Raw genomic sequence first — 19,523 nt, 5'->3', positions numbered from 1 at the left:
AACAACAGTAATATATAATCTCTCCATTTTGGAATTTTAAATGACTATTGTACATTTGACCTGGCGTAAGCAAGCAATTACAAAGTTTACACAAGGAGTAATTTTAATACCACCTATTCAATACAATTTATTCCACTACTGTGTGGTCAAATACACATAGAAATTACCAGAATTTTAAAGGTACATGTTTTGCCCACTATTTATAGGGCACCATCTGACTCATTCAATCTTAAAACACACACTGGTCTGAGGAATCTTAACAATTTACATAAAACGTATTGATGAACACTTACAGGTGTTGATACTGTGGTTGCATAATGTTTACAGCACAAAAAATATTGAATAAAATAGATACATATAATAAAATCACTTTGAAAAGTTCAATTGTTCATCTAAAAGTAATTGTCATACATTGTTTTTAAAACTAATCCATGTCTGACACTGAAATGGATCTTTTTGATAAAAAGCTTGAACTATATATATCACGCCTGGAGAACAGATTATCAAAACCAAGGCTTCACAGGACAAGAACAATACAGTTAAGAGATATAGTATATGATGAGGTTAAAGTCTAATATTTAAAATTAGAATGAAAATACTTAGTCGAATTGGAGGCGGTATAGATTAAGAGATCTTGGAATGTTGGATAAAAATCGTAATACGTTGAGAAGCGCTAAAAAACACCAAAGAATTTGTTGAAAACGCTGCTAAAATTATGCAAATAAAAGAAGGTAGGTCAAATGACAATTTAGTGTAACCAGAAAATGCCTCATGTAGACGTGGATGTCCATAGTAAACAATGCTGTCATTTCATTCTCAAGATGTAACGTATGTCCTAATGTATCTGCAGTGTTAGTCTCAAGATCTGTATCTGGCAACCAGGAGTGAGTTAGCTGGAAAATTTATAATGTCCAATAATGGACCATTTATGTTGGTATTTAAACTGTAAAAGACTTAAATTATCAAAACTTACATTTTCTATAACTTTGGTCAAGTGATATTATTGATAGGACCACCAATAATACAGATATTTGAAAAATAAATGTTGGGTTCCCCTAAACTACAATTTCACCCAGAATGAATACAATTGCTGGTCTTTATAGCCTAGACTGTAGTGCCTAAAGGCGGCCACAGAAGAGCGATCAATTTTGCCGGAGTCCATTTGACAGCAGTCAAAATTAGGTAGGCACACATGAACGCTCCACGCTGAGCCAAGCTCCACGAAGTCGTGATTATCTGCTTGTGAAGTTCACACGTTCTGAACATGGATAATGAAGAATTCATCACCTTAGCAGCCACAGCTGTGTGCATTAAGTTGAAGATAAAAAATCCTAAGAGCAAATGGCAAAAGGAATGGTTGCCTAAAAGAAGGAAATTTACTTGAGCAAATCTGTTGAATCAGCTTTCATTCGAACCTTCAGATTGGCGAAATTACTTGAGAATGGATAAACAAACTTATCATGTTTTACTGAAGAAGCTTACCTCCATGATCAAGAAAAGGGATACAAATATGAGACAAGCTATCAGCACTCACGAGAGACTGACTGCTACTCTCCGCTACTTAACATCTGGATGCATCTATGAGGAACTGAAATTTGTTACTGCAATATCGCCTCAGGCTTTAGACACTATAATACCAGAGAAGTGAAGAGCGATTGTAAGATGTCTGCAAGGATGCATGAAGGTAGGTAAAAGTTAATTTCTATATCAGTAGCAAAACTATATGCACACCTACGAAAATGTAGTTGTTCAGTCATAAAATAGTGCACAGGGTAAATGATTTTCTAAATAAAAATACAATAATAGCAGACTTACTCTTATTTATTTATTTACAAAAATAATTAAGCGGAATTTCAAAACATGCAAGAAAATTATGAAATGAATAACCGTCAGGTCAAAGGAGAAGAAACAACAGTTCTAATAATTGGAAAAGTCTAGAAAAGAATTGATTGTATGATTTAAACTTCAGATGTTGTAATACTTAAGGATACTGCTCAACAGCATTGACCCTCATTATGGGGTCCTGGCTTCCTGAGGAAGAGGCAGGCAGACACACTTCATCTGTGATGATTCTGAAAGTGGCGCTTGGCACTTCCATTTCAGCATCAAAAATAGCATCATTTATGACTTTTTTGGCAAAAAGGTGTCATCGAAGCCGGAATGAACCGCTTTTTTCGGTAATATATTCCCCAAACGCATCATAAGGTTGTCTTATTTTTACAATTGGTGTGGGAATGGTGACAGGCTGGTCCATTCATTTTGATATTTTGTCTAAAACTTCATCCACTCTTGGAAGGGGTCGCTTGAAAGAATGAGATGATCTGGATGATGCTCAACATTGATTCCCAGTGCTCATGTGATCACCATTATCTGCCGAATCTCCATCATTACTCTGAAAAAAGAAATTAAAAATGAAAAAATTCAATAAATAAAGAAATCATGAAAAACAGTAACCGAATACAAAAACAAATATCTTCTTACAATAAAAATCCATTTATACAAAAGGTGATGATATACGTTATATATTTTCCATCACATTGTAATGTTTTATTGTTCATGTTTTCCTTTCAGATGCCTCATACTGAAAAAGAATAGAGAATGATCACCAGTCGATTTGAGGATCGACCACAGTTTCCCCCACTGCCTTGGGGCGATCGACGGGAAGCACATTTGGATCGCCCCCCTCATGTAAGTGGTTCTTATTTTTGGAACTACATACATATATTTCCATTCCATTGTATTCATGGCATGTGCTAATGCTGATTATGAATTTACTTGGTGGGAAGTTGGCACTAACGGTCGGGTATCGGATGGTGGAGCTTTGAAGAATGCCAAATTTTTTGAAAACTGAATATGTGCCAGCTCAACATCCCTTATCAAGAGCCTTGTTCGGGCAGTGTGACTAGTTTACGATATGTTTCGTTGGGGATGGGGGCGTTTGTTTGAGGAGTGATTTTTGGAGCCCTATCGTGAAAAATCTTTAACAGGGGATCGTAGAATTTACAACTACAGTTGATCGAGGGCTAGGAGAATTGTGGTAAACATTTTCAGGATCAAGGCTAATTGTTTCAAGATCTTTCATATCAGTATAAATTAATCGTTGGCCCGAAGAGATGTTGTAGTAGTGAAGCGTTGTGTCTTGCACAATTTTCTTCGGAAAACCTGCCCAACTTATACCATGCAGGAAATGCAGTTTGAAGAAGGGATGTCACAAGCTAAGTAGCTGATGCCACTACAAACTTCCGCATCGCAGAATTTACCTGTATCTGCGAAGTTCGTTCGAGTGTTATTCAAAGAGTACTTTGTTGGTGATGGTGAAGTGCCTTGGCAAGATGAAGGAATATGAAATGTCATGTTGTGCAGAAGACCTGTTTTAGTTCTACAAACTTACTGTTTAAAAATAATTAATGTTGAGTGACATGGTTGATTATGAATAGTTTGACATAGAAGTTACAAATAAAATGTATTACTCAACTATAGTCACTTATAATAAATTTACCTCATCTTCCCCAAATAGCATATCATCCAACACCGAAGTTACCAAATGACTTCTTCGTGGTATATCTTGATCTTTTAGGAAGTTCAGTTGGTCGTAGTAGCAGGGTTTAAGAACCTGTACACTAAACGGTTCTGTCCTGTGGTCTGAGATGCCTTTACCTGAAAGTCAAATGTAAGATATACCATTGGAAGAATTCAATACAACATTCTTTTATATTACCAGTGCGTAGCTGGCAGAAAATGTGTTAACAATATATAGCATATACACAGATACTACCACGCATAACCATTATGTATTTAAGAATATAAATCATAATAATAATATAAAGAAGAAAAGAAATAAAAAAGAGGAGAGGAAGATCATTAGGAAAATCTTAGGAGCAAGATACACCCAAGACTGTTACTGGATACAATCAATCAAAACAACAGTAAAGTTCTCAAACATCGAAATTGACATTAGGAAAAGACGAATGAAATTCTTCGGCCATGTGACTTACCAGAAAATCGATTGACAAAAAGGATACCATAATAGATTACGTAAACTCGCTTAAGAACTCAACACCCTGGCTTAGCAAACTTCAAAAGGACCTCCAAAATGTAACCATAAGTTCAACAGACCTCCTAGAAAAAGACATCTTTTGGTACAAAGTAGACAATTGGGAAGCTACATCAGAGCAACCACAACAAAAACAGTATAGACCGAAGTGGTCGGCAGAATGTAAACAAGCATTCTCGGAAAGAATGAAAACCTACTGCAAAAACAAGAAGAACCCACAGAAGAATTGTACATTGAGTTATTTGCTTAACGTCTTCCAATATTGGGAGAATTCTCCAATAATAATAATAATAATAATAATAATAATAATAATAATAATAATAATAATAATAATAATAATAATAATAATAATAATACCGTAATAATAATAATAATAATAATAATAATAATAATAATAATAATAATTAGTGCGGCACTCACCTTCCTCAGGTCTTTGTTTTACGACCCGCGTAGAAGTAACTTGTCTTTAGCACTGTTTCCCGGTTCGTTTCAGGATCTTTCGTTTTAAATAACTGCACAAGTTGGTCAAGAGCGTTATTGCGATTCGTGCACGAGTCATTTGCCGAAGGCAAGGATGATTGCGATAACTCTCAATCACCTCAAGTACGAAATCACGCCCGCTAGTAGGACCAGACATTTTGTGGGAGATATGTTGACGACAAGGAGTCTCTTTCAATACTAACAGCAATTTGGCTCAGTGATTCCATACACACAGTGAGGCCAACAGAGAACAGATGGCTCGAGTCCAATCGGATCTTCGATTCTCCAAGCACGAGTAGTCCAACTGATGGCTCGGCGCGGTTGATTTTCGATCGGACGGAAATCCAGCTGTGCCTACCGAGCCACGCCGATCCATCTCCAATAGGATTCCCTACACACGATAGGTTTCTGGATCGGCACCGGGCTAATTGGACTGATGGCTCGCTCGTCAGTGGCCAGCTTTATTCTCCGACTATACACACCGATTTTCATTAAATTCTGTGTAGCCATTTTCGCGTTCATAAATACATACATGTAGACAGACAGAGGGAGAGAGATGAAGGAAAATTAAAAATTGCAGTTCCTTCTTACTGTTGACACGACCGATACAGAAATACCATCCCTTTTTAATTCTTAGCAAAGTACATATTATAACACTTTATTCTGTATATACAGGCCTAGATATTAACAATTCTCTTAGGTAAATCAGAAACATTATGTAGATGTTATGAACCATATAATTTTTGGTAGCTCTCTCAATAGCGGGTTACTTATATGTGTACATCTCCTTCGAACTATGCGATGTGTTAAGTCAGAATATCTTCGCCAAGATATGGCGTTCCACAGGGGTCAGTATTAGGGCCGATTCTCTTCCTAGTCTACATCAATGATATTGCAACTTGCCGCTTGAAAGGACGTATCACACTGTATGCCGACGACACAAACTTGTTCTATACTGGTAGTAATATAGACTCCATTGTTAAGGATATGCAGGAAGACCTCAATACTCTGTGCTTTTGGTTTCAAGCAAATAAATTAACTATTAATGTGCAAAAGACTAATTATATGATAATGACAAAACAAGGTCAGAATGAAATCCCACACAGTAAAATATATATGCAGAATACTGAAATAAAACTAGTTAGAACTGTCAAATATCTTGGGTTGGTGATTGATAGGAACTTGAACTGGACAGACCATGTTGAATACATTACTAAAAAGATCACACCTGTTGCAGGAATTTTAAAGAAACTTAGTTATCTTATCCCACAACATCTTCTAAAACACATCTACTACTCTTTAATTCATAGTCACCTACAATATTTGAATGTAATCTGGATGCGCTGTAAGAAGTCCGACTTGAATGAGCTAATGGTAGTACAAAATAGAGCTGTTAGAAATATACTTAATCTTCCCTACTTAACACCAATAAAATATCTATACTTAAGTGCTAAAATACCACCCCTAAGCATGAGTGCAGAATTTAATACAGCTGTACTCATGTATAAAATAAAACATAAATTTATACAACACAACACTACATATACTCTGAATTCTGACAACCATCCATATAGTACTAGGCATGCAAATGACTTTGCCTTATACAATGTTTGCTCTTATAAATATGGTATAAACAGCTTGAAGTTCTCTGCGATCCAGTTATTTAATAACATCCCTGTGGAGATAAAAACAGCATCAACTTTGGCAAAATTCAAACAAAGAGTCAAGCATTATTTTTGGGAAAGGTACAGTGCTGTTTAAATCAAAATATCAGATGTCATTTAAGGCATTCTCCCAAACAATCTTGCAAACTGTCCGCAACTATTCTTGTACATCTACAACTTTTATGTTAGGTAAATGTAAATACTCTGTAATCTGTTCTTGTACCTCTGCAACTCTGTGTTATGTATATATACTGTAAATACTCTGTAATCAATTCCTGTACGTCTGCAACTTTTGTGTTACGGTATGTAATTGTAAATAATCTGAAATCTATTCTTGTACTTCAGCAACTCTTATGTAAATGAAAATACTCCATAATCCATTCTTGTACCTTTGCAACTTTCATCTTACGTAAATGTAAATACAGTCAGAAATAATTCTCTGTAATCCTCATATTGATGATGTACATATTTTATATATTGTATGTGTTTATATGTTCAACCATTTACTAATTATCTTATATACACAAACTATATTTTGATGTGTAAGTGCCCGCCAGTATGTAATGTCCTGTACAATTCCTATGTATGAGCCTGCAGGCTCGTTGGAATTAATTGAAATAAATGAATGAATGAATGAATGAATGAATGTTTTCGGTCTATGCTGCCGTGGCTCCCTTCACCTTCTAAAATCTGCACGTGCATCCCTGGTCGAAAATGAAATATACCATTATTGAATTCCTTTCGGGTATAGAGGGTGAGTAAGCTGAAAGGTTCAATTTTGATAACTCGTTAACTGGTAAAGATATCGAAATTCTCTTTCCTCTAATCGTAATGTTATCATGTAATTCTGAACAATGTACAGACAAAATTCTCTTAAATAAATCCGAAACTTTATGGTAATATTACAATTAGAGGTACCGGTAAGGGATATTCGGTCCAAGGTACAGAGAATCGAAAATGCAGTACTTTTCTTGACTGAGAGTGTACTGAAATAACGTTACAACAGTACTAACCTGTTTTTCTGTGCTTCTGTTTTAACGTAAACACACTGCTTTCTAATTATTACCTCAGAGAAACTGGTATTGTTTCCGCACCCGGCGTGCGTATTTAGTAAAGGGAAAAAGCATAGAAAAATTGCGTGGAGATACCTTAATGAACAGAAGGGAGAAATCCTAACTTTGTGTTTGCCCAGGACCCTCATTGTGTTCCATAAAGAATTCTTACTTTTAAAGAAGAATTTAAACTGTGACTGTAAATCAGTGAAATGCGAACATTTTCTATTTTGCTATTGGCCGGCGAAGTTTCCTAAAGTCCCCGATAGAGCTCACGCTGTGTACAGCCACAGGGTCGTCAGATTTTTGGGAAAAATAAGTCTATAAGCCTGACGATTTAAATGATCCAGTGTAATGGTTGTGTTGAGACCAAGTTTCTAACTATGGTTTCGTCATTGGATACCAGATGCCTGTACGCCACTTTGCTGCCTAATTTGGGGGCTTGCTTATGTCCCCAGATCCCCTTTGCTTGTGCAGCAATGTAAGTGAGCTGCTGAGTTATGCCATGTTGGATCTCTAAACTTACTTTTGCCCACTGGGTATGGAAGCTTTACTGAGGAGTGTACCCCCTTTTGCCAGCTGTGGGCTGCCCTATTTGGAAAACAAGTCACTGAACAGTCAGCTGAAACACAAGTTACGTATGAATCCTGAGGTTATAGACAGAGAAATCCTTCTCTTTTGACAGCTAGGTATTTGTCAACGAGCTAGAAAGAGGACTACAGAGTGGCTATTGGACCGCCATATTTGAATCTACTTGAAAGCCCCGTCCACCATATTGTAAGCGATCAAATCGAGTGGGCGTGTGATGAAGCAAGTACAGAAGCTGCGGGAATAAATACAGTTTCGCAGTTTTCTTTATTAGAGAAGCACTCAAAGATGCATAATGCCTGTTTAAAAGGACATTAAAAATACAAGGTACAGACTACATACTTACATTTTTTTTTTTTTTTTTTGCTATTGGCTTTACGACGCATCGACACAGATAAGTCTTATGGCGACGATGGGGCAGGAAAGGGCTACGAATAGGAAAGAATCGGCCGTGGCCGTAATTAAGGTACAGCCGCAGCATTTGCCTGGTGTGAAAATGGGAAACCACAGGAAACCATCTTCAGGGCTGCCGATAGTGGAGTTCTAACCCACTATCACCCGAATACTGGATACTGGCCGCACTTAAGCGACTGCAGCTGTCGAGCTCCGTCTTACATATTGTATAAAGAAAGAAAATTAGTGCATTTCCAGTACGGTAGCCCTAATTACAAAACATATCACAATAGTACATTGCCATTAAACAAATTTAGACCTACATACAGGGAATGAAAATATAGAACAGAAAACCTTGAACAAATAATTCATATAACTTTAATGAATATGAAAACCTACAACCTGTTTTCCAGTCCTTGACCGGGTCAGGAATGTAATGAATGAACCAGATGTAGGCTGTTAGTGCGATGGGGTCGCCACTCCCAAAGTGATTTACTAATGACTGATGGATGCTATGAAATGAGAATGGAGAGTGTTGCTGGAATGAAAGATGACAGGGAAAACCGGAGTACCCGGAGAAAATCCTGTCCCGCCTCCGCTTTGTCCAGCACAAATCTCACATGGTGTGACCGGGATTTGAACCACGGTATCCAGCGGTGAGAGGCCGACGCGCTGCCGTCGGAGCCACGGAGGTTGCTATAACTTTAATAATAATAATAATAATAATAATAATAATAATAATAATAATAAATCCTGGTTTTTTGCCAGTTACCTGGATTTGGCATTTGTATGGATTTAGCCTAATTCTACGACCGGATACCCTTCCGGACGACGACGCCAACCCTAGGTGGAGTGATGTATTTACTATTACGTGTTTCTGTGGTGGTTTGTAGTATGTTCTGTTGTGTGTAGATGAAGAAGGTTTTCCAGTCGCCGATCCAGAGGAATTAACTGTCAACTACCCGGTAAAAACCCTCAACTCGGTCGAATCCGGGACCCTCTGAACCGAAGGCCAGCACGCTGATCATTCAGCCAAGGAGCCGGACACAAAGCAACTTGGCAGGTTCGAGCCTAGCTCAATACGATGGTATCTGACGGTGCTCAAATCCCTCAGCCTCGTGTCAGGAGATTTACTGGCACGCAAAAGAACTCCTGCGGGACTACATTCAGGCAACTCGGCTTATCAGAAAAAGTAGTTAGTAGGACGTAAAACTAATAATAATTTACGAAAAATAAGTATTTGTTCACATTACTTCTTTTTCAAAATGCTGGGGAAATGTGCTCTGTAGGATACAATGTAATAATAAATAGTGTTATTAGTTTTTCGTCCTACCAACTACTTAGTACGGTTTTCGGAGACGTTGAAGTGGCGAACATATGTCCCGCCGGAGTTCTCTTACGTGCTAGTAAATCTACTGATAGAAGGGTGACGTATCTGAGCACCTTCAAATACCAAATATGCCAACTTAGCTCAGAAATCCAGCGCTCTACCGTCTGAGTCACTCAGCCAGGCAGGATACAGTTTATCATGTCTGGCTGTCTGGTCAGTTCCTACACGAAAATAAAAGTAGGCCTACCCTACACGTGCTGGATTGTGCTACACAGGCAACGTAATTCTGCTAATCGCCCATAACTGTGTACTTTAGTAAAAAAAAAATCGTATTTGAGATATGATTACATTCGTCGTGTTTTTCCTACAATTTATGCATTAGCTTGCCACACACGTAGAGAGCATAATTTATTCGATCTAATCTATTAAAAGTAATGCATCGTAAGCGGAAGAAAGGCGCTTAAACTATGGAGTCGCTATTTCGTCTTGGCACCACCCAGAGCGCTGTAGCAGCCATGTTAGCCACTCTATAGTCCTCTTTCTAGCTCGTTGGTATTTGTCCTTCCCTGCATGTGAATACACTGTGACTGCTTGTGGTAGAACTGCTGGGAGATGCAAACTTCTTTTGAGCAGAGTACTCTCCAAACAAACATAAATACATGTGCATGCAGAAGTATTTTGCTAGGGATGAGACTCCATCTTTATTATATAAAATAGTGGTGTTTATTAGTTGTTGTGAAAACTGTCTAGAATATTGTGGCTAACTTGTAATTTTTTCATTTGGTACAAATTTGAATGCCAGTCATGTCGTGTGTTTTTCAGCTGTGAACAAACTAATCAAATAGGCTTGAAAAGTTTTATTGATAATTTTGTTAATCTCCCAAGATTTAAGTTTTTTTTTCTTTGTAGGTTTATGAATCAGCATGCAGGAGCCACATTTCATCAAATGTGAGGCAGGATTACTGTCAGATCCAGGAGAGACTGCTCTTTGTGTAAGTGAAATTTCAAGTAGAGATATGTTCTGCTGGTGAAACTTCCAGTTGGGAGAACTCTCTTGATGTGCTACTGATGGAAAATAAATATTTAATAATCATACCATGTTTATTGTTATTGACTGTATTAATATTATATTTTCACAACAAAAATTGAAACTCTCCCTCCTGTTTTTGGTCACTACACTTACAGTGGAACTGTAATTAATGCCAGACATTCATCCTTCAGGTTTAAAAATTCAAGCATAGTGCTCAACTAAGAATTTCTTGTCATCTCCACTACCAGCAGTACTTGTTTGAAAGGCAGCATCACCTTTGATGATGAAAAGACAAGAATCATTTGCATTTGGGAGATCGTGGTTTGAATCCCACTGTTGGTAGCCCCAAGGATGGTTTTCTGCGGAATCCCATTTTGACAGCAGGTGAATGCTGGGGCTGTACCTTAATTATGACCACAGTTGTTCCCATCCCAGTCCTAGTCCTTTCCTATCCCATCAGTGTCATAAGATGGATTTGTGCCAGTGAAATGTAAAAAGAAAAAATAGTTGTATAGATCTGACTAGAGTTTTACGTTTTTTGTCCACACTCCCGTTATTGTTGTAAATCTGTTTGTTTCCTCTGCAGACACTTGTGCCTTCTGAAATGTACTATTATCTTCTCCTTTGCCCTTCTGTGTGATGAATGTAATAATATACCTGGATGAAATGGCATAAAGTAAGCATATCTTTGAAATTGATCGTCCCAACTATTTTGAGCACTTCTAGTGCCCAAATTTGCAGATGCCAATAGTAAGCTGTGGTATGCCCTTTTAATGTTGAAAACATTTCTTAGCAGACAAAGTAGGGGTCCCCAAACTATGAAAAACATCAAATTAACCAATTTCCTGAATTGTAAAAAAAGTTAAGGGGCTAAAGGGCCCGCTAAGGTTCCAGATTGTTAGTCTTGAATAGCTCTATTAAACTAAAAAAAACAAGTTTCGAAAATAACATCCACCCTAAAAGTCAGTTCCGGAAAAACAGACTATGCTTGTTTCTTTACTTGTATTCTCTTTGACTCAAATCTTAGGCAAATTAATTTGTTTACATAATTCTTTCTGTAGTGTGTTTCTTGGTTCAATACCCATCAGCATTTTTGATTTTTTGAAATATTTGCACAAAAATAAGAGCTTAACTGAAACTCTGCATTGACTCACGTTAGTGCTCGTGGTCGTAGAAAAAGGCAGACAGCTAGTCTAATAGACTGGATAATGATGATTACAAAAAGGATTGTAATTTTTAGGAATAAATAATGAATATATTCTCATACTTTATTATATTTTATTTATCTAAAATTCGTAGCTCATATCCCTAGGATGTACTTTGAATTGAGGATTCCTGTTCTCTGAAGACTGAAGTCTTGTACAGCTTGAACAGCCTCCTTCAGCGGCAGATTCTTCCCCTCCTTCAGAATCTCTATATCTAGCATAACATCATGGATTTCTTTGTCATCCTTATTACATTTCTGCATTATTATGCTATATAACATACTCCTGAACTCCATATTCTGGACTGCAATTGCATTTTCCAACACAGCATGTTACAACCTTTTCTCTAATATTTCATCAACATTCATGGGTTTAATTATTCTCATGATGTCTGTATACACAGTTTATACTGTAACCCGCAGCCAAACACCCCAAGAACTATACTGTAGCTATACTTGTCAGTGCAGATAGAGTATGTAAAAGTCATGGATCGCTGTTTATTGTTATGTCTGTTGGTCTGCCTTGTCATCAGCTCAGAGGCTGGGATCTTCAGTAAGACAACTGAAGATTATGCAGTTATAACAAAACCTCAAAAACCAAGGGCAGTGCCATAATGAGGCATACCAGGCAAGATGAGTAATGAGATAGATTGCCACTGCTTTCCGTACTGTTATGAATCTATATTCTAAGCGTCTTTTAGTTCATTTCAGAGCGTTCAACTTCAAAGTTTCTTCCTGTGAGTGATACTAGACAAAATGTGTAGGCCTTTGTGTAGATCTGAAGATATTTGTTTACCATCACTGAACTGTCATCACCGAGCTTGATAGCTGCAGTCGCTTAAGTGCGGCCAGTATCCAGTATTTGGGAGATAGTGGATTCGAACCCCACTGTTGGCAGCCCAAAAGATGGTTTTCTATGGCTACTTCCTTCCCCACTACTAGCCCTTTCATATCCCATTGTCATGAAAAGTCCTATCTATGTTGGTGCTGCAAAAAACAAATTGAGAAGAAAAGTATGTGGGTCAGTCAGCTGTTCGTACTATGCTTGGCAGAATTCAAGGCACCAACTTCTCGTGGCATCTCCACAGGCAGTTTGAAATATTTGCTCATGTTCTGGGATTCTGCAATGGTTTTGCACTCTAGAAAATTTGTATTTCACACTGCTGGATGAGATGTTATCTCTGCCTTGAAAGAGAAGGATTTAATGTCTTTGCATGCACTAAAGTAATTGATCACACTATTAAATTTGAGACTCAGCAACATCAAATTCAGGAATTGAATGCAGCCAAAATGTACATCTACCAGCCTGCTTTCAATTTCATTCAGAAAACTACCATCTTGAATAAGTAGCAGTTACAAAGGGGATCATTCCCGAATGTTTACAATTACAAGAACTGGATTGGTCCTACAAAAGCCTTCATAAACCCAGTTACCAATACTGCTTTCATGTTCATGTTTAGAAGTCATGCCTATGGGCCTTAACACTTTTAATTGATTTTAACTCAATTTTAAAGTGTATGAGGTAACTTAACTCCTTTGCTTTCTATACAAACACGTGCTCTGAATCTTCGATTTACCATTTTAATTCTGATGAAAATGAGGTTTACACATGGCTGTATTTAAATATTAATATCTCTTCAACTATTTGCTCAAATAATGTGAAACTGATATATAAATACTCAAAATTAAACAGACCTCCACTGTGGTTCCTTTCTAGAATTCTACTGTCTCATTAAGGCAACTTGGGTTTGATTGTTGGCACCGACAGCAGTTTAGAAATACAAGAAATCTTGAAACAGCATCAACCATGCATCATGAAAACAATTAGGGAGCTGCTGTGAGTAGTAGCACCTAACAAAGTATCAAAAATGCATTTGCTTCCCCCCCCCTCCCCGACATCTTCAAGTCACAGACTGGGCAGGATCGCAGTCATTAACTAGTAGAATATCCACAACTTCCTGCTCGGTTATAGCTTTGTGCGTGCTCTTTTTTACTGAGTGTACAATCATGACAACAGTTGTTCAGCTATCTTCAGATACAGTGGTTATTCACTGAAAAATAATGTAAATACAGCGATAAGAGATTTCCTTGTAATATAATGAAACATTTTATTGCCACCTGCTGAATTAATATGTAATTACTTCACCGTTTCATCAATAACACAGGGCACTGAATTGCTCCGTCGATTGGGCGGCTATGTAAGTCAAGTCCAAGGTAGCACGCTCTGTCGATTCAATGATTAGGTAACCCAGGGGTTAAAACCAATATATTATTTTTCCATAGTACTTGGATTTCATATCCATGGCAACCTGGAAATACTGCATGAAGGTCATAATAAAAAGTTACATTGAAATAAGATCAGAAATATATTGGTACTACTATTGAATCACAAATTCTAATCATATACTTGATTGTGTTTTGTTGTTCTTGCAAAATCATGAGTTTCTCTTATGCATTCAATTTCTGTAGGCCTATTCAGTTGTGGAATTACCAGTGTTACCACTTATGTTGCAATTGAACTAACAAGCTGACTGTTATTCTGGGGTGAAATGCTAGTAATTTTGCAATTGAAAAGACCTAAAGAGCTCAAATATTTTTAGTATTTGCAATTTTTATATAAAAGAATTGGTTTCTCCTGTGAACCCGGTTATTATACAAGTCTCTTATGTATTTCAGCGTGGAAGAAGCTTCAGGATTGACTGTACGAGCGGTGCAATCCTGTGATTGTTGCAGCAAGATATTTAAACGAAAATGTGATCTGACCCATCATTTGAGTACTCACTCAGTAGAGAGGCCTTTCCATTGTACAAAATGCAATACTAATTATGCACTCAAAAGTTGTCTTAAAAGATATCTGCTAATCCACTCTGATAAAAAAAAGTGTGGAACAATATTGAAATCAGTTTCTAATTTAAAGTGTGCACGAGATTCAGCATATGGAAGATAGACCTTAATTATGTTCAATTTGTGGAATGTGTTTTAAGCGACAGTCAAATCTTAGAAGACATGAGAATATCCACACCGTTTTTAGACCTTTCTGTTCTTCTACTTGTTCGGGTAGTTTTAGAAGGTTGTCAGACCTTAGAAGACACAAGAATACACGCACTTAAATCAGGTACTTGTCTCTGATTTGAGGGAATATTTTCTCAAGTTCTTCATCCATTTTAATGAAGGAGACTATACATGATGGATACATTGTTGTTAATTTTTCTGTTTGTACATATAGTTTTAAATGTTCATCGCGCGGCTGTAAGCTTGCATCCGGGAGATAGTAGGTTCGAATCCCACTATCAGCAGCCCTGAAGATGGTTTTCCGTGGTTTCCCATTTTCACACCAGGCAAATGCTGGGGCTGTACCTTAATTAAGGCCACGGCCGCTTCCTTCCAACTCCTAGGCCTTTCCTATCCCATCGTCGGCATGAGACCTATCTGTGTCGGTGCGACGTAAAGCCCCTAGCAAAAAAAAAAATGTTCATCACTCTTAAGAAGACATGAGTAAACATGCAAAATGAGGCTCCTTTTTGTTGTCCATTTTGTTGGCTTACTTTTAGGAAGTTTTGTATGTAGAAATATTTTCTAATTCTAATTCTATGGTAGTTTACAAATGTAGAAAGTTAAGTCAAATTTATTAGTCTATTTTTGCACACTGTGGAATAGTATCTGTCACATTTTTTCCAAATACACTACTCAAGGAGTTCGGACACTTCTGTGTATGTTCATAATTACATATGATGAGTGTGTATTGAGATTGTCAATGATGTGTCCTGTTTATATTACAGGTGTATCTAATGTCACCGAGATGTTCTTGAGGAGCCTGTGTCATTTGCAAGATACAAGTGCCTCAATTCGAAATATGTGCAAAGGAATGTTGGTTTGTATGGGGTGTAGTGTTTACAAGTCATGGTTAGTTTTGTGGACTAAACCATTGTGCACTTACACTGCTTTGGTAAGGATATTCACAAGGTACATTACTTGACTGCAAGGGGTTCACAGTTTGATTTGTTATCTACGGAAACATTTTCAGGAGGCAGGAAGTGTTGCCAAGTATGTGCTACCAAAGAAAAACAACCCCAGGACTGGATTGCTTTTTGCATCTGAATGCTCTCAGAAAGCACTAAGTTATGGTCCAAATACCACAGATGAACCTGCAGCAGGCTTCTGGAATAAGAGTGTGACCAGGCAGTCAGAAACTGGATTTAAGAGGCCAATTTAAATTTCCAGTGGCCTGTTCAAGTGCTTCCATTTGACAGATGACATAATTGCAGTAGACAGCTGCTTGCTGGAGATCATCTGCACTGGCATCTAAGATACTGTCATCCTCTCCTGTTCTCAGTTCAATCCTCTTTCAGGTAATTATCTGGGAGTGTGAAGAAGATGAGGGAAGTGATTTCATCTGACAGTTGTACCCACTACAATTGCTTATGTTGGTGGATCTGTTATGCTTTTTCTTTACAGTCTGCTTTATGTCTCTCCAACAGACATATGTTAGACTACACATTTAAAATTGGAATTAAAATAAAACATAAAAACTGTTGTGAATGATGTTACTGGACTATGCCAATGTCTTTATAAATAAAGAAGTTATTCTTGAAATGATCTTGAACCTGATGTTCATTATTTGTGTATATTGTGGATCCATTTGATCTACAGATCATGCCTTAATGAATAGAATGTATGGGTAGCAGTTTATATAGCATTGAAGGGGAAATTCACAACTTGAATAAGTGGCCTTTCCATCAAATGAAAGATCTTTGTTTGAATTCCAAGTACTCTAAAGTGAATGTCTGGAAAAGAAAGAATGTTTGAAGTGAAATTTGAGAAAAGAATGGAAGCTAAGAGATTAAGAATAACGTACAGCTAAATGAGACGCTCCTCGTAATTTATGTGCACTTGGCACGGACACCAACACCAAACTGAATAACAGGAGGGAGCGGAGACATAGCTTATGATGGCAGGGGTTGGGGGAGGAATGTGCGAGGAGGGGCAGGTGGGAATGAGTATATTGGTGCACTTGACATTGTGTCTTTATTACATTTAAACATTGCATATATGGGAATGATTATGACAAACAGAATATTTGGTTTTTTATAGATTTCATTAATATTATAGTTAGGATTCATGTACCGTTTTAGATGAATATAACAGTTCTCCAACATGTTGAGAATGGTGCCCTTCTTATCCACTTTTAAAATTCTTTAATCTTTGTCAACTGATGAAAAACTATGCTTAAAGTCTGGCATGTGTTATGCCATGGTGGAGAACCAAATATATGTTGAAGCATTAATCTGTCCCATATATCGCATCAAAAAACTGCGGCCCATTGGCCTACATATGTTATTTTCCAGCTATTGCACTGTAGTTTATAGACATCTCATTCGGAAAATGTATTAGATTTATTAATAGCTTGTGTATTATAGATATTGGGAAATATTATTATTAGTTTTAAAAGCTAATTTTTTGGATGTTTTGCTTGAAAATATTAGTAATTGGGTGTATAATTGCACTATTGAATGTAAAGGAGGAATAAGTTGTTTTGGATGTCGACTCTCTGGTTAAATTGGAAATTTGATGTCTTTTGGTTGTATTGTTGATCTTATTGATAAATTGTGCATTTTTTGCTAGTTGCTATACGTCACACCGACACAGATAGGTCTTATGGCAATGACGTGATGGGAAAGGGCGGAGATTGTTATCAGTGGAATACTGTGTAGAAGGGATACTGACTGGAGGGTGATTGGGGACTTAAATGAGACTATAGAGTGGGTATGTGGGAAACTGGGAGTGAGATTTCTACATCCTAATGGGTGGGTACAGGATAAGGATCTGCCCTCTGATAGCTTTCACTTAAACCGCAGTGGTACGTATAAGTTATGAAATTTGGTTAGAAGCTTATAGGGAGGTACATTCAAGGAGTGCTGATAAGGGTACAAGTTTCTGGAACTTAAGTAGGGATGACATATGAATGTTAGTGTTGAACTGTAGAAGTACTGTAAAGAAAGGAATATAATTAAATGATTTAATAGATGTATGCTTACCAGATATTGTCATAGGAGTTGAATCAAGACTGAGAAATGATATAAGGGATGCAGAAAATTCCTCACAGAACAGGAGCATGTAATGTAGAGATAGGATAGGAACAGTAGGAGGGGGCGTATTCATTCTGGTGAAAGAAGAATTTGTGAGCTAAGAAAATGTTAAAGATGAAAACATTAAATTCTAGTGTAAGGCTCTTCTCTAAAGATAATAGGCAACTTGATGTCTGGAGTGTACAGACCGGGAAAGGGCAGCACTGATGCTGATAAAGAATTATTTGATAGGATAATCAGGCATGTGGGAAATGGCATGGAAAAGAATGTGATTGTAGCAGGAGACCTGAATTTACCAAATGTCAATTGGGAAGGTAATGCGAATGAAAGGAAGCATGGCCAACAAAAGGCAAATAAGCTAATATGGGAAGGACAGGTGATTCAGAATATCATGGAAACAACTGGGATTACTGGACACTGGCCGCACTTAAGCGACTGCAACTAGAGGGAAAAATATCCTGCATGTGGTACTGATAAAACCAGGTGAGCTTTATAGAGAAACTGAAATAATAGATGGTATTAGTGATCATGGAGCTGTTTTTGTCATAGTAAAAATAAATGTGATAGAAAGGAAAGCATTCAAAGTAAGAATTTTAGGCAGTACCATATGGCTGATAAAGCAGGCATGAGGGAGTTTCTAAAATGTACCGGTAACTATGATCAATGGAAAGTGTTAAATAAAGATGTAAACAGACTCTGGAATGGGTTTGAAGCAATAGTGTAGAGGAATGTAAAAATAAGTGTGTACCTTTAAATGTGGTAAGGAATGATACAAACCCACCTTATTATTTGAGAAATGAAGAGACTAAGAAGGAGATGCAGATTGGAAAGGAATAGAGTTAGAGATGGAACTTACTAGGAAATTGAATCAAGCAAAGAAGTCGGCTAAGGATAACATGATCAAAAGCATAATTGGCAGCCTTACAAATTTTAGTGAAAAATGGAAGAGTATGTATAGGTATTTTAAAGCAGAAACAGGTTCCAAGAAGGACATTCCAGGAATCATTAATGAATGAGGGGAGTGTGTATACGAGAATCGTCAAAAGGCTGTAGTATTCAGTCAGCAGTATGTAAAGATTGGTGGTTACAAGGATAATGTCCAGATAGACAAGGTGACTAATGCGAAAGAAGTATTAAAATGTACATATGATAACAATGACATTTACAATAATATACAAAAGTTGAAAACTAGAAAATCGCCTGGAATTTATAAGATTTCTGGGGTTATTTGAAAGACAATGGGTTGGGATGTAGTACCATATCTCAAGTGCTTATTTGATTATTGTGTGCATGAAGGAGCTATACCAAATGAATGGATAGTTGCTATAGTAGCCCCTGGTATAAAGGAAAGGGTGATAGATGTAAAGCTGAAAATTATAGGCCAGTAAGTTTGATATGCATTGCATGTGAACTTTGGGAAAGCAATCTTCCTGATTATATTAGACATGTTTGCAAAATTAATGACTGGTTCAATAGAAGGCAGCTCGAGTTTAGGAAAGTGTATTCCACTGAAGCTCTACTTGTAGGACTCCAGCAAGATATAGCAGATACCTTGGATTCAGGAGGTCAAATGGACTGTATCATGATTGACCTGTCTAAAGCATTTGATAGGGTAGATCATGGGAGACTACTGGCAAAAATT

At 37.3% G+C, this 19,523-nt stretch overlaps 2 long non-coding RNA genes across 3 annotated transcripts; one reads left to right on the top strand and one right to left on the bottom strand.

Annotated features, from left to right (window-relative positions):
* Positions 1 to 1,854: 1,854 nt before the first annotated feature.
* On the bottom strand, positions 1,855 to 4,843 carry LOC136884721 (uncharacterized). The gene is made up of 3 exons (XR_010861420.2): positions 4,475 to 4,843; positions 3,500 to 3,657; positions 1,855 to 2,392 (listed from the first exon to the last, which is right to left on the bottom strand). It is a non-coding gene; the product is annotated as an uncharacterized lncRNA (long non-coding RNA).
* Positions 4,844 to 6,861: 2,018 nt separating this feature from the next.
* LOC136884720 (uncharacterized) lies at positions 6,862 to 16,348 on the top strand. 2 transcript variants are annotated; one of them, XR_010861419.2, is made up of 3 exons: positions 6,862 to 6,952; positions 10,471 to 10,553; positions 15,575 to 16,348. It is a non-coding gene; the product is annotated as an uncharacterized lncRNA (long non-coding RNA). The 2 variants fall into 2 exon arrangements; XR_010861417.2 differs by lacking the exon at positions 15,575 to 16,348 and adding an exon at positions 14,472 to 14,637.
* The last annotated feature ends 3,175 nt before the right edge of the window (positions 16,349 to 19,523 follow it).

The sequence above is a fragment of the Anabrus simplex genome, chromosome 13 (genome assembly GCF_040414725.1).
Source record: "Anabrus simplex isolate iqAnaSimp1 chromosome 13, ASM4041472v1, whole genome shotgun sequence".
Lineage (NCBI taxonomy): Eukaryota > Metazoa > Arthropoda > Insecta > Orthoptera > Tettigoniidae > Anabrus > Anabrus simplex.
This window is presented reverse-complemented; position numbering and strand designations above follow the sequence as displayed.